Below are 13,686 nucleotides of genomic sequence, written 5' to 3'. Positions count from 1 at the left end.
TCTCTCTGCTTAGCGTCTTCGATTTAGTATCTCCTTCTACCCTAAAAATAAGATTCCAAGGCCAGCTAGACTCTAGCTTAAGGTGATCGGCATGGACAAGACAAAGAACAGCAAAAAAAAAAAGAAAGGACGGTCGTCACTTACGGCTTGCGAGGAGTCCTTTCGCTGGCTCCTTTTAGCGTCACCCCAACCACTGTGACAAAACTATACTTTTGAACGAGCTCGGTTTATAGGAAGTCAAACTGCATCGCCCATCCACGTTGGAAGAAGCGGCTGCTTGCGACAGCCGGCACACGAAGGAAATCAGATGTGTGCGTTATGGAGCACGTGAAAGGAAGCGCGTCGTTTGGCGAAGCAAAGTGAAAGTGCTTATGGGATAAAACGACCAACACGCCGGAGGCCCGCAGAAGGCGGCCTTGAAAAGGCGGTTCTTCCAGGCGCGCTGAGTGATGCCGACCGGGAAACGCATCGTTCCGATGCACCGAGGTCGCCCAGTGCGTGCGCGCGACAAGCGGTGGGCGGCGCGTGTATTTCCACGTGTCGATGAAACTGTCGCCACGCGGGACGCACCCTCGACGCTACTATAGCGTGCATGCATACGAAGGAGGCCTCCCAACCTAACTTATCCAGGATGTCGGGGGATGGCTGATTGGGAACGTTGAATCAATAAACATCGCCGGGGACAACGTTGATCTCTCCGTACCGATGATTTCCCTCTCAGCACTTTGTCAGGGCTACGTGTGGCACTCTGCCTATACGTTAACGGTAGATAAGCCGGGAGATTATAGGAGAGGACTAAAATCGAGACACATTTCCAGAGCAGTAGCTGAACATTAATGAAAATTAAGTTATAGGGTTTTATGTGCCAGAACCACCACCTGATTATGAGGCACGCCGTAGTAAGGGACTCCTGGAATTTGGACCACCCAGGGGTCTTTTTAGCGTCCACCCGCTGCATCGTGCAGGGTCGTTTCCGCCCCAATGCGGCCGTCGTGGCCGGGATTCGATGCCGCGACCTTGTGCGTGCAGCAGCTCAACACCATAGCCGCTACGCAACCACGGCGGGTAGCAGTAGCGTCGTCCTATACGAGTGCCGTCTCACAATCCGCAGAAGCGATTTTAGCCTCAGGCGGGTAAACTTCCAAGAGCTGCTCCTCACCACATAGCTGCACCCGCAGCCCGAAACGATGCAACTTGCTGCACATATTGGTGGGGCGACATTTTGCCAGTCTCGCATAATGCAGTATTTGTGACACTTCCTCGCTTTCGATGTCTTTTTTACGTGATATTACTGAGAGAAGTCATTGTGCATAAAAGAATTAAATGCAACCACAACCGAGAATTGGAAATGTCGAATGAATGCTAGTACATCCAACTGCCCCGCACATCAGGCGTGTTAATATATCGTTGTTTCCAGGTGTATTTTCGCCCTTAGCACTATTTTATACACACAATAATATTAAAGGAATTATTCGTAATTATTCTGCGGGAATAACTGTTATGGACGGGCAGTACGATGTGGAGGCAGAACACTGTAGTTTAGGCTCCGCGCACATTGCGCCATGTTTGAAAGACTATTTGTCCGCGTGGAATGAGGCAGCGCAAAAGTGTAATTCCTCCAACCAGGTTTATCGTGTTACATGCATATTGCGTGTTTCTTGTGGACGATGCACGCGGGCGCCCCGACGAAGACGACGAGCGCTCTCTGGCTCTCGAGCTGTCGGCTGAACTGGCCAGCGATGCAGTTATCCTTTATAAGTATACCTTGTCCTTCAGTCTAAATCCTTCGTTCGCGTAACATTTTGGTGGAGGGTGCCCGTACGACGGCCACGGAGCTCCGCACCGTCCTGCTTTCCGCCATGGCTCCCGGCGACGACACCTCGTCTACTCCTGCGACCCCGACAACAGCGTACGTTACGGTGACCGATCCCCGCGATCCTGGCATTTTCTCCGGCCTTCTCATTTTCTCATTCTTTATTCAGAGATACCCCGCTTTGCCCGGGGCGTGCAAGCAGGGGGGCTACAACTTCGAAAAAAAAGACATCTGCATTCATACAGCACACTTGGTCACAAGATAATCGATTCCACTCTGTTACAGTTTGGAAAAAAAATGAATTAGCGTAAAGGTTCGTTCTAGTTCGGCATTCTCAAATTTTAAAGTCATGATCTGTTCTCTTAGATACATAATGCGCTGGTTTGAAATTCGTGTCTCTATTAATTTCGTTTTTGTTTTTATATATTCCAAATAGCAATTTTACACGCAGTATCCTTCGGCGAGACGAGAGCGCTTCCCATGCGAGCTCACTTTTCATTGCATTGCAGCTTTCGCTTGTATCACCCGAGAACTAACCTTGCCGCTCTGTTTTTTATTCTCTCGATTTTGTCGATCAACGTTTTCTGGCGAGGGTCCCAAACACAACACGCATACTCCAAGATAGGACGAACGAATGAAATATAAGCAGTATTTTTAGGGCAAAAGATGATTTCTAATTTCGCTGAATAAAATTTAGCGCTCTGGCAGCATTTGCAACTACATTGCTCACATGTGCATTCCAAGAAAATCACTTGAAAATGTCCCACCCAAATATTTATACATATAGTGCTGGTCAATAATATCAGCCTTCAAAAATTAAGGGGTTTCTATTATTTTTTTTTTCGTGAAATACACATGAGCACATTTTTTTTGTATTTAGTTGCGTTTTCCACTTCTCACCCCATAAGACAATGTTAGTAAGACCAGCCTGCGTATCGATGGAGTCATGTTCATTTTTTATTTTTCTATACACTACGCAGTCATCAGCAAACAAGCGTAAACGCGAAGATATCCCGGCAGGAATATCGGTAATATAAACTAAGAACAATAAAACGTTATGAGGTTTTTACGTGCCAAAACCACTTTCTGATTATGAGGCACGCCGTAGTGGAGGACTCCGGAAATTTCGACCACCTGGGATTCTTTAACGTGCACCTAAATCTAAGTACACGGGTGTTTTCGCATTTCGCCCCCGTCGAAATGCGGCCGCCGTGGCCGGAATTCGATGCCGCGACCTTGTGCTCAGCAGCCTAACACACTAAGAACAATAGCTGCCGTAGCAGTTAAGGCAGTTAAGGCAGTAGTGCGGCAAGAATTTGCAAACCTCGGTTTTCTTGCTGCCTGCTCCGTCTCCCGACCTGACGCCCGACCGGTGTCGACCGCTACACCTAACAGCGATATGTATTCCCCTCCCAGATACCGCAAGTCTTCTGAGTGAAGAACTCCGGACGACAAGCCCATTTGCTTCCGTTGCCTTCGCATTGGCCACGTCGCTCGCTACTGCCGCACCTCCTGGACGTCACCGTATTTGAGCTCCTTTCGCCCGTCTGCTCGCCCATATGCCGACCCGCGCCGTTACTCGCCTCGCCGTATACCTCCTACCTCTGACGTATCCTCCGTCGATGACAGTTGTCCTGCTCGCTTGCCGTCTCCTCAGCGCCGTCGGTCCCTGTCGCCCAAACCACGCCGCTATTCGTCGCCGACCAATTATGGTTTCTCCCGGATGGTAAACGAGTCCATGCAGCTCCTGGGGGTAGTGCTCCATTATCTTCGTCGTGTCGAAATCCTCCATTGACGCTCCCAACGAACCAGAACTTACTTGATGTTCACGTCGACGGTGTCGCTTTGACAGCGTTAATAGATATTCGAGCCAAATGACTTGTAACCTCCGTCGTCGACTGAGGGTGTTTTCACGCCTGCTATTACACCAACCGTACGCGTGGCCGATGGCAGCCCTGTTGACGACATTGGAATGTGTACTTCCGGTATAAGTATCGCCGAGTGGCACGTTCCCTTTCTCATCACAGAGCTGACCAATTGCCCCGTGACCTAATTCTCGGACTCGACTTTCTTACGGCGCATTCAGCTTTGATCGACTGTTCTGCTGGTACGCTTTGCCTCGAACTTCCTCCACTCGCGCATATTCGTGCCGAAATGCCGAACCACTTTAGTACGACCACCTTCGCCCGCCTGCCTCCTAAAGCCTAGACTTTCGTCGATTTGCTATCACTTCTTCCTGTGCCCGATGGCGATTACGTCGCCACGCCTATTCCTGATGTCCTTTTGATGCGCAATATCACTGTGCCCCCCTCTGTCGTCACCGTCGCCGATAACCGGACATGCCTCCCCGTTGTCAATTTTGGTCTAGCAAAGGAAGTTCAGCCTCAAGCCATATCGGCTGCAACGCTGCGTGCTATAGGGGATGACCACGTCATGACGTTTTCATTAGACGTCTGCTCAGATTCTTCACCATGTCCACAGGACGTTATTTGCCCTGACGCAACACTTCGTCCCATGATTGTTGCGGACCTATTGCCTGAACAAGCAGCAGCTCTGTGTTGCCTTTTGGTTTCCCACCATGACATCTTCGACCTCAACAATCGCCAATTGGGCCAGTGTTCAATTGTTAAGCATCACATAAATACTGGTGATGCCAGTCCCATTCATCGCCAGCCATCGAGTTTCTGCTTCAGAGCTTGAAGAAAAGAGCGCTAAGAAGACGCGGATTAAAAGAAGAACATGCACGACGGACAAGATGCCTTGTCCGTCGTACATGTTATTCTTTTAGTCCGCGTCTTCTTACCACTCTGTTCTTCAAGTATGCAAAACCAACTCGTCCACATCAAGCTTCTGCTGCTTCAGAGCGTGTTATTCAAGATGAAGTGAACCAGATGCTTGCCAAAGGCATTGATGAACCTTCGTTGAGCCCTTGGACGTCGCCCGTGGTGCTTGTTAAAAAGAAAGATGGTGCATGGCGTTTCTGCGTACATTATCGTAATCTAAACCGCATTACCAAAAAAGACGTCTATCCCTTGCCTCGCATTGATGACGCCCGCCGTTGTCTCCATGGTGCCGACTACTTTTCATCAATAGGCCTTTAGTCTGGTTATTGGCAAATTTCCGTGGATGAAAAAGACCAAGAGAAGACCGCGTTCGTCACCCCTTATGGTCTATATCAATTCAAATTTATGCCGTTCGGTCTATGCAACGCCCCAGCATTGTTTGAACGTATGATGGACTCTTTGCTTCAAGGCTTCAAATGGTCAACATGCCTCTGCTACCTAAACGACATTCTCGTATTTTAGCATACATTTGAGACACACTTTGAGCGCTCATGAGCTGTTCTTCAAGTCATCCGCCAGGCTGGGCTCCAACTAAATTCATCGAAGTGTCACTTCGGTCGTTGGCACATTGCAGTGCTGGGCCACCTCGTCGACGCTTCCGGTATTCAACCAGTCCAGGAGAAAATTCGTGCTTTCACGTCTTTTCCTGTACCTGTCTGTCAAGGACGTCCGAAGTTTTGTAGGACTCTGCTCCTACTTCCGACGCTTCGTTAAAGACTTCGCAGCGATTGCCCGACAATTTACTGATCTTCTGAAGAAGGACGTGCCGTTTACCTGGGGCCCCGCTCAAGCTGCCGCATTTGCCCACCTCACCAGCATTCTCACCATGCCACCTATACTGGCTCATTTTAACCTGTCCTCTCCTACAGAGGTGCGTACCGATGCCAGTGGTCACAGTATCCTAGCCGTCTTAGCCCAGCGCCAACAAGGTCAATATCGTGTTATTGCCTACACCAGCCGCCAACTCACAGCAGCGGAGCGCAACTATTCGATTACAGATCGTGAATGCCTGGCTCTCGTCTGGGCTGTTTCCAAATTCCGCCCGCACTTTTATGGCACGCACTTCTTTGTAATCACGGACCACCACGCACTCTGCTGGCTTTCCTCACCGGCCGGCTTGGTCGCTGGGCGCTGTGGCTGCTAGAATATTCCTATGCAGTAGTGTAGAAGTCGGACCAATTGCATCAAGACGCAGGCTGTTTATCGCGCTATACCGTGAACCAACCACCCGCCGACCCTTACCCGGATGCTCGCGTTTTCTGCGTTTTTCCACTGCTACACGTTGCCGAAGAGCAACGCCGTAATGCCACCTTGCGCGCCATCATTGATGGCTTAGAATCTTCGCCTAAAGATTCATCCCTCCGCCTGTTTGTTCTCCGCGATGGTGAGGCCACAGTGTATGCCCCGACGGTCCTGCCCTACGCCTCGTCCTTCCTAAGCACCTCCGGTCAGCTGTTTTCCACGAACTTCGCGATTTACCAACGGCCAGACACCTTGGCGTCTCCCGCACCTACGACCGGATTCGCCGACGCTTCTTTCGGTGAGGGCTTGCCCGCTCCGTCGGGAAATACGTTGTGGCGTGCGAGAAATGCCAGCGCCGAAAAACACCGTCGACGTTCCCTGCTTGGTGCCTTCAACCACTCGGCATTCCTTCGGAGCCGTTCTTTCGCGTTGGCTTGGACTTACTTGGCCCTTTCCTTCTATTTACGTCTCGCAAGAAGTGGGTCGCTCTGGCGACAGATTGCGCCACGCGCTACGCCATCACCAGAGCGCTTCCAACAAGCTGTACCACAGATGTCGCCGGTTTTCTTTTACGCGACGTGATTCTGCAGCATGGTGCTCCACACCAACTGCTCATTGACCGTGGTCGGACATTTCCTTTTCAAGTCATCGCCAACATCCTGCAGTCCTTCTCAACCAAGCACAATCTGACTACGTCTTACCATCCACAGACTAATGGCCTCACGGAGCGTCTGAATCGTACCCTAACAGGCGTGCTTGCAAAGTATGTCTCGTCCGACTATACTGATTGGGACCTTGCTCTTCCCTATGTCACTTTTGCATGTAATTCTTCGCGTTACGACACTGCTGGTTATTCTCCGTTCTTTCTGTTGTTCGGCCGAGAACCCACATTGCCACTGGACGCATCCCTTCCATCCGCCGCAGGAAACGAGTATGCACTAGACGCCATCACCAGGGCAGCCCAGGCATGCGAATTGCTCGCGCTCGCCTCCTGACTTCCCAAGAGAAGCAACGGCGTTTGCGCGATCGCCAACACAGAGACGTTCACTTTTGGCCTGGATCTCTGGTAGGCATTCCTGTGGTGCCCGACTCGTCACGTCCTCATGCAAATGTTTACTTATTCACCACAAGGTAACAACCGTATTCTCGCGCAACTTCTTATGCTTAGGCGTCTTCGGATTTTTAGTCATTCCAAGATGATAGCGAGAGCGACCACTTCTTCGCAAGCCTTTCTTGTTGATGCCACGGGAATGCATTGCACGACTGGTTCACCTAGGAAGGTCACGTCTAAGCTCTGAGAACGCTGCCATGGTTCCGCTAGTTACCTATACACCGTGTTAAGAACGTTCCTCCAACTCGATTCAGTGATGGCGCTGATGATTGAGAGCCCTTTGAAACGGGGCGGGTGCAAAAAACCAACTAGCTTGCTTGATTGAGTTAAGCAGGTTTTACTTTACCTTCTCGCTATCCGGTCTCTTAGTTAGCTGATTTCGATCTTAACTTTCACTGATTCAGGTGACCCGATTCATCATCATCATCATCATCATCATCATCCTGGCTACGCCCACTGCAGGGCAAAGGACTCTCCCATAATTCTCCAACTACCCCGGTCATGTACTAATTGTGGTCATCTTGTCCCTGCAAACTTCTTAATCTCATCCGCCCACCTAACGTTCTGCCGCCCCGTGCTACGCTTCATTTCCCTTGGAATTCCGTACGTAACCCTTAATGACCATCGGTTATTTTCCCTCCTCATTACGTGTCCTGCCCATGCTCATTTCTTTTTCTTGATTTCAACTAAGATGTCAGTAACTCGCGTTTGTTCCCTCACCAAATCTGCTCCTTTTTTATCCCTTAACGTTACGCCCATCATTCTTCTTTCCATGGCTCGTTGCGTCGTCCTCAATTTAAGTTAGAACCTTTTTCGTAAGCCTTCAGGTTTCCGCCCCGCATGTGAGTACCGAAAAGACGCCGCTGTTATACACTTTTCTTTTGAGCGGTAATGGCAACCTGCTGTTCATGATCTGAGAATGCGCGCCAAACGCACCCCAGCCTATTCTTATTCTGATTATTTCAGTCTCATGATCCGGATCCGCTGTCACTACCTGCCCAAAGTAAAAGTATTCCCTTATCACTTCCAGTGGCTCGCCACCTGCCGTAAACTGCTGTTCTCTTCGGAGACTGCTAAACACTACTTTAGTTCTCTGCAAATTAATTTTTAGACCCATCCTTCTGCTTTGCCTCTCCAGGTCAGTGAGCATGCATTGCAGTTGGTCCCCTGAGTTACTAAGCAAGACAATATCATCAGCAAATCGCAAGTTACTAAGATATTCTTCATTAACTCTTATCGCAAATTCTTCGCAATCCAGGTCTCTGAATACCTCCTGCAAACACGCTGTGAATAGCATTGGAGAGATCGTATCTCCCTGCCTGACGCCTTTCTTTATTGGGATTTTGTTGCTTTCTCTATGGAAGACTACGGTGGCTGTGAAGCCGATATAGATATCTTTCAGTATTTTTACGTACGGCTCGTCTACACCCTGATTCCGTAATGCATCCATGACTGCTGAGGTTTCGACTGAATCGAACGCTTTCTCGTAATCAATGCAAGCTATATATAAGGGTTGGTTTTATTCCGCACATTTGTCTATCACCTCATTGTGTGACCCCATTACATCAGTATATATAGATCTTGTGGCCATAATATCATCGAATGAGATAGCTAACATATTCAGTGATAACTTTTCTGCCATATTCCTTGTGATGCCACATCGATCCAGCCCAACCGACCATCCAGGAGCATACGTGCATCGATTTTACATTATCAAAGAATGTTATTGCAGTTGCGAGTGAAATAATGACCACCGAGCAAGACAATAAATTAGTGTACGTACCTTCCGTCCTGATGACCACCCATCAATGCAATAAATGAGTTCGTACCTTTGTTAAAAATTATTTGTCACCTCCATGTCATGTGCCAAACAGCTTCGGCGGTGGCAACCACCTTCACATAGTGAAATGGCTCATGATTTTTGGTTGTACCTGGATTAGTATAGCGCCACTGGCTCTACGCATTTTTGTCGTGGTCAGGCGCCACTCCAAGCCTGGAGATGTACTGGACATGAATTGCAGCTTACCACCTTCAGGAAAAAGAAAAAAAAAGATGGAGGATTTTAACTTCTGGCTTTGACAACCGGGCAACCGCGACAGCTCAGTCATATTATCCTGTGGTCACATTATGGCTAGGAAGTCCAGCCCAGCGGGTCCTGCAGGCCTAGAAAACTGCCCACGCACGCTCGCCAAGGGTAAGTGTCGTCTGCTGCTGCTGTGGGTATCACAGAAGCTTTTTCCGCGGGCGAGATGTGCACCCGAACAACGTGGCAAACGTGGTCTCGGGCTGCAGAAATCTCTTCTGTAGCGAATCACCAATCGTACGCGACTCGAGAAGAGCGCCTGTCAACTGATCGATTGCACACCCGACGTGTACTACCCACGTGGGGGATGACCGTGTCGCAAGTGATGAAAGAACAAGTTTAGCTCTGAGTCTCGGAAATATCTATCGATCGCGAGTAAGTACTAAGTTGTGATTACCTTTTGGTTTAAAAATGTGGCGAGCTACCGCAGCATTCCTTACCGTGATATGTAGGACAATATTGTTTATTTGGGTCGGACGCGAACGCTAATCTGTAATTCGCCTAAATGCGTATTACAGGGCATTTCCTTTGACCGGAAACCACTTGCATGAAATGCACTCTGATGGGAATTACAGTGCGGCATTCGCGCTTCATAAAACATACACGCGCCGACACCTGCGTGGCGATCGAGGCCTGCCAAAAAAATCGGGAATTAGTTCCACGTGAGTGGAACCCGGCGACAGCAGAGGCATAGTTGCTGTATGAAATGCATTGTCCCAGGAGAATGGCGCGATATGGATAAATTGATGTACACAGAAGGTTGCGGTTTTAATAAATAGCTATGTCAACCAAATACACCTCGCCAGAGAATTAGAACATCACTTCACGTTTCAGTCCCAAGTCAAACAGCACTAAAAGGACCAGAACCGCAATAAGAGCACAGCACCAAAGATTAAAAAGGATTCAGGCCGCCGTGGTTGCTCAGTGGCTATGGTGTTGGGCTGCTAAGCACGAGGTCGCGGGATCGAATTCCGGCCACAGCGGCCGCATTTCGATGGGGGCGAAATGCGAAAACACCCGTGTACTTAGATTTAGGTGCACGTTAAGGAACCCCGGGTGGTCGAAATTTCCGGAGTCCTCCACTACGGCATGCCTCATATTCAGAAAGTGGTTTTGGCACAGAAAGCCCCATAATTAAGGAAAAAGAAGAATTCAACGCCACCGGCCGTGTGGCCAGTAGGCCGGCTGTTAGGGCGCACCCGTAACACGAACAGAACACAGATTACGCGCGGAGGGAATTCGAGCGTAGCACGTGCACAGCTCAGGGAAAGGTACTTTGCAATTGCATCATGATTACAAGGTGCTCGGGCAACAAGTATTTGAGATCTAGATAACATGTACTACCACAATTGTTGCATCCGATATGCCACTTTCCATTTGTATATTAAGATACTTCGATACAATAGCAAATTTCTTATTATACATCTATCATAAGAAGCTAACAAACACTGACAGCAAGGACAACATAGGGGAAATTACTAGTGTTTAATAAGCGAAATAAAGAAACGATAGATTAATCGAAATGAAAGTGGGTGAAAAGACAGTGTTGTCAGTGTTTGTTCGCTTCTTATGATATGACTAATAAAAATCGGGCCCCTCGGTTAACCCCTTTCCTTCTCGTTTATTATAGATCTATATGATGTAGCAGAAAACTCGTACGCATGAAATTGCTTCCTTGCAAATTTCTTGACTACGCCGAAGCTTGTTCCATTTGAATGAACTGCCTGTTAGTATCTCAAAAATATTCTCTTTCTTGCGGAAAGTATAATAAATTCATTCCGAAACAGTATAATGAAGCCTCTATACGGGAGACAACCCCGTTATTGCATTCTTAAGATTTCGTAATTAATATCCAATCGGACAGCGCAGTTCTTCTATTTATGAAATGCTTGCGGGCAAGCGGGCACGTCGGGAAGCTAGGCCAACGCCTCCTGCATGGCACCGCTGCACTTGGATCCGAGACGTCGTGCTACCTCGCCCGACTGCCACACAGCCTAAGGGGGACGCTCCCGAGTAAGCCACGGGGATTTCGAAGTCACCGCTTTCTTGACGCCGGGCTTGGAACTTGAAATTTCGGTCCAGGTAGCATGATGTGACAAAGCAGAGTGCCCAGGCAATCTATCCTAGTCTAGTCCAGTGGATAAGACCCTCGGCTTCTGAGCATGGAGGCGTTGTTTCGAAACTCACTACCGCCAACCTTTTCGAATTTATTCAGTTTTTTTATATACATTAATTTCTTTCCAGCGATTAGCGAGGCGAAGTTGGGGCGCGCGTTGCGCGAACAAGCAAAGCTCGGATGGCACAGGCGTCACCCAGCGTGACGTGCGCCGCGGCCCTCTCCCGCCAGCTGGCGTGGCCCCGTCGAGGCGCGTGGTGCCGCAGTGGCAGCGTGCATCCCGTTTCGCTGCTGCAGACGCCGGCTCTTTAGCTCAGTGGCCCATTTGATGCTTTCACACAAAAAAGAAAAATATTGCAGGTTGTGCTAGTGATGCAAGGCTGGAGTCAACAGCGGAGCTTAAATTATGGGGTTTTGCGTGCCAAAACCACTTTCTGATTATGGGACACGCCGTAGTGGAGGACTCCGGAAATTTCGACTACCTGGGGTTTTTTAACATGCACCTAAATCTAAGTACACGGGTGTTTTCGCACCCATCGAAATGCGGCTGCCATGGCCGGGATTCGATCCCGCGACCTCGCGCTCAGCAGCCCAACACCATAGCCACTGAGCAACCACGGCGGGGATCGGCGGAGCTTGTGATCACCTAGATTTACGTGGCTTGCTCAAGTTGTTTGTAGGTTTTGCCAAGTTATGCTAGGTTTTGCTGAGTTGTTGGTAGTTCACGTCGAACCAAAGCCGGTCAAAGACGCGACAGCTATGCACAAACTCTGTGTGCAGAAATTCGTGCTGGAATCGGCCGTTCGCACCCCCCCCCCCTCCCCTGTCCCGGCGGGCTTGACGCTGGAATTTTTTTTCGAGCAGTCGCAGGCCGGGATTGCTTTTCTGGCGACGTCGAGCTTTCAGGCGCAGACTCTCGCATTCACTGGACTGAAAATCGAGATCCTGAACTCGGGGTCGCCTCTTCTCAGCCGCAGGTTTGGCGCGGTGTTCCGGACCAGCTCGGCGGCGCCGCATCGCTTCTCGCGTGGCAGTACGGCGCTCTTCCGGGTAAGCCACTTCTTCTTCGGGCGTCCGGACTTTCTCCAGTCTTCACATGGCAGCTGCACGTACGCACGGAGTATATAGAGAAAGCGAGAGGTGTGTCGCCGCGTTGGCTGTTCCGAGCTTTTACTCACTGTTGACGTCACAACTCCGTCCTACCCGCGTGGGGTGCGAGGAGCTTGCGTGGCTTGGTGCTCTCGCAGGTGGTTGCTAGGCAGCGTGAGGTGGCGCACAGCTGGGCTGATTTTTCTGGTAACGCTCCACGGCGGAACTATAAGCTAAACAGCTCCACTGTTAAAAATACTCCCCGCCTCTTACCCCGGGATCGCTCGTTCTTGTTGTTCGATCACTCGGTTCTGTAAATCTAGAATTCGTTGCTCGTCGCGCGGTCCACTCTGGAGCATCTTGAATGACGAACCTATGGGCTTGACATGTACCTCCTTCCCCATGTCATGGTTCCTTCGTCTCTTGCGGTGGAGCACATCTGTAGGTGCTGCTCGGTTTGTTTTGCATGCACATCACCGCTGTATGTCCAGATGAAAAAGAAAGAACGCTGTTGATTTTGGTTGTACCCAAACAATGGGGTTGTGCCACCACTACCACTTAGCTGTTGTTCGTTGTATGCACTGTTGAAAATCCACCAAAATGTTTTCAAATCGGTGTTCCAGGAAGTGCTGATGTATTAATAATCCCTGTGGTTAGTTGTGCAAGACGCCATGTTTTGGCTGCGATATAGTACGGCCGCTCACCCCCGAAATCACACCGCTTCAGAAATGTGCACAAAAGAGGTCGTGGCCAACTATCGGCCACGACCTCTTCGGGCGGTGTTAACAAAACCTTTTGTTTGCCTTGTCCGTACCGGGGTGTTAGACAAGACGACAATGAAAGTTGTTTCAATCTCTTATTCCTCTTAACTACTTGAAGTTCTGTGCAGTACTTAAAGAAGCGAACCAACAATGTTTTTCGACCGACTTGTGTGAATGTTTCTTCCCCTGACAGCTCTAAACTTGAGGGCGTTCCTGAGAAGCCAATCAGAAGTTGGCTGAAAGCGCACAATGTAGCGTATTAATAGCAAACGTTCCAGAAGTGTTTATAGCCTAAACGTAGCGCGACATGTGTGGACGACTGCCGCTGCTTTCTACAAAGTCGCAGTGGTTGCTTAGTAGCTTTGGCGCTGCGATGCGCAGTACCGTCGCGGGATCGCATCCCGGAGTCCCCCACTTCGGCGTGCCTCATAATCGGGTCGGGGTTCTGACACGTAATATTCCAGAATTTATTTTTAAGGCGAAAGCCTTAGATCTCTATGCTTCAAGGTCGCGTTGTGAGCTGCAGGAAATATCACGTGACCCAAAGAAGGCCAGAAGCGAACCAAAGCATGTCCAGCCATGTATAAGAGATGATTAATGATAAGTAAAGATAATTAATGATGGATTA

At 49.4% G+C, this 13,686-nt stretch overlaps 1 protein-coding gene across 2 annotated transcripts in view; it reads right to left on the bottom strand.

The window, feature by feature from the left end:
- LOC135920898 (retinol dehydrogenase 14-like) overlaps positions 1-382 on the bottom strand; it is a 54,444-nt gene extending 54,062 nt beyond the window's left edge. Inside the window, exon 1 of one of the 2 annotated variants that reach the window (XM_065455160.2) lies at positions 145-382. The gene's annotated coding sequence lies outside the window, so the exon portion shown is untranslated. The remainder of the gene's footprint in view (positions 1-144) is intronic. The other variant, XM_065455159.2, reaches the window with a different exon arrangement.
- Between the last annotated feature and the right edge of the window lie 13,304 nt (positions 383-13,686).

Source organism: Dermacentor albipictus, chromosome 1, assembly GCF_038994185.2.
Source record: "Dermacentor albipictus isolate Rhodes 1998 colony chromosome 1, USDA_Dalb.pri_finalv2, whole genome shotgun sequence".
NCBI classification, from domain to species: Eukaryota; Metazoa; Arthropoda; class Arachnida; order Ixodida; family Ixodidae; genus Dermacentor; species Dermacentor albipictus.
Note: the sequence above shows the minus strand (reverse complement) of the source record. Positions and strands in the feature narration are given on the sequence as shown.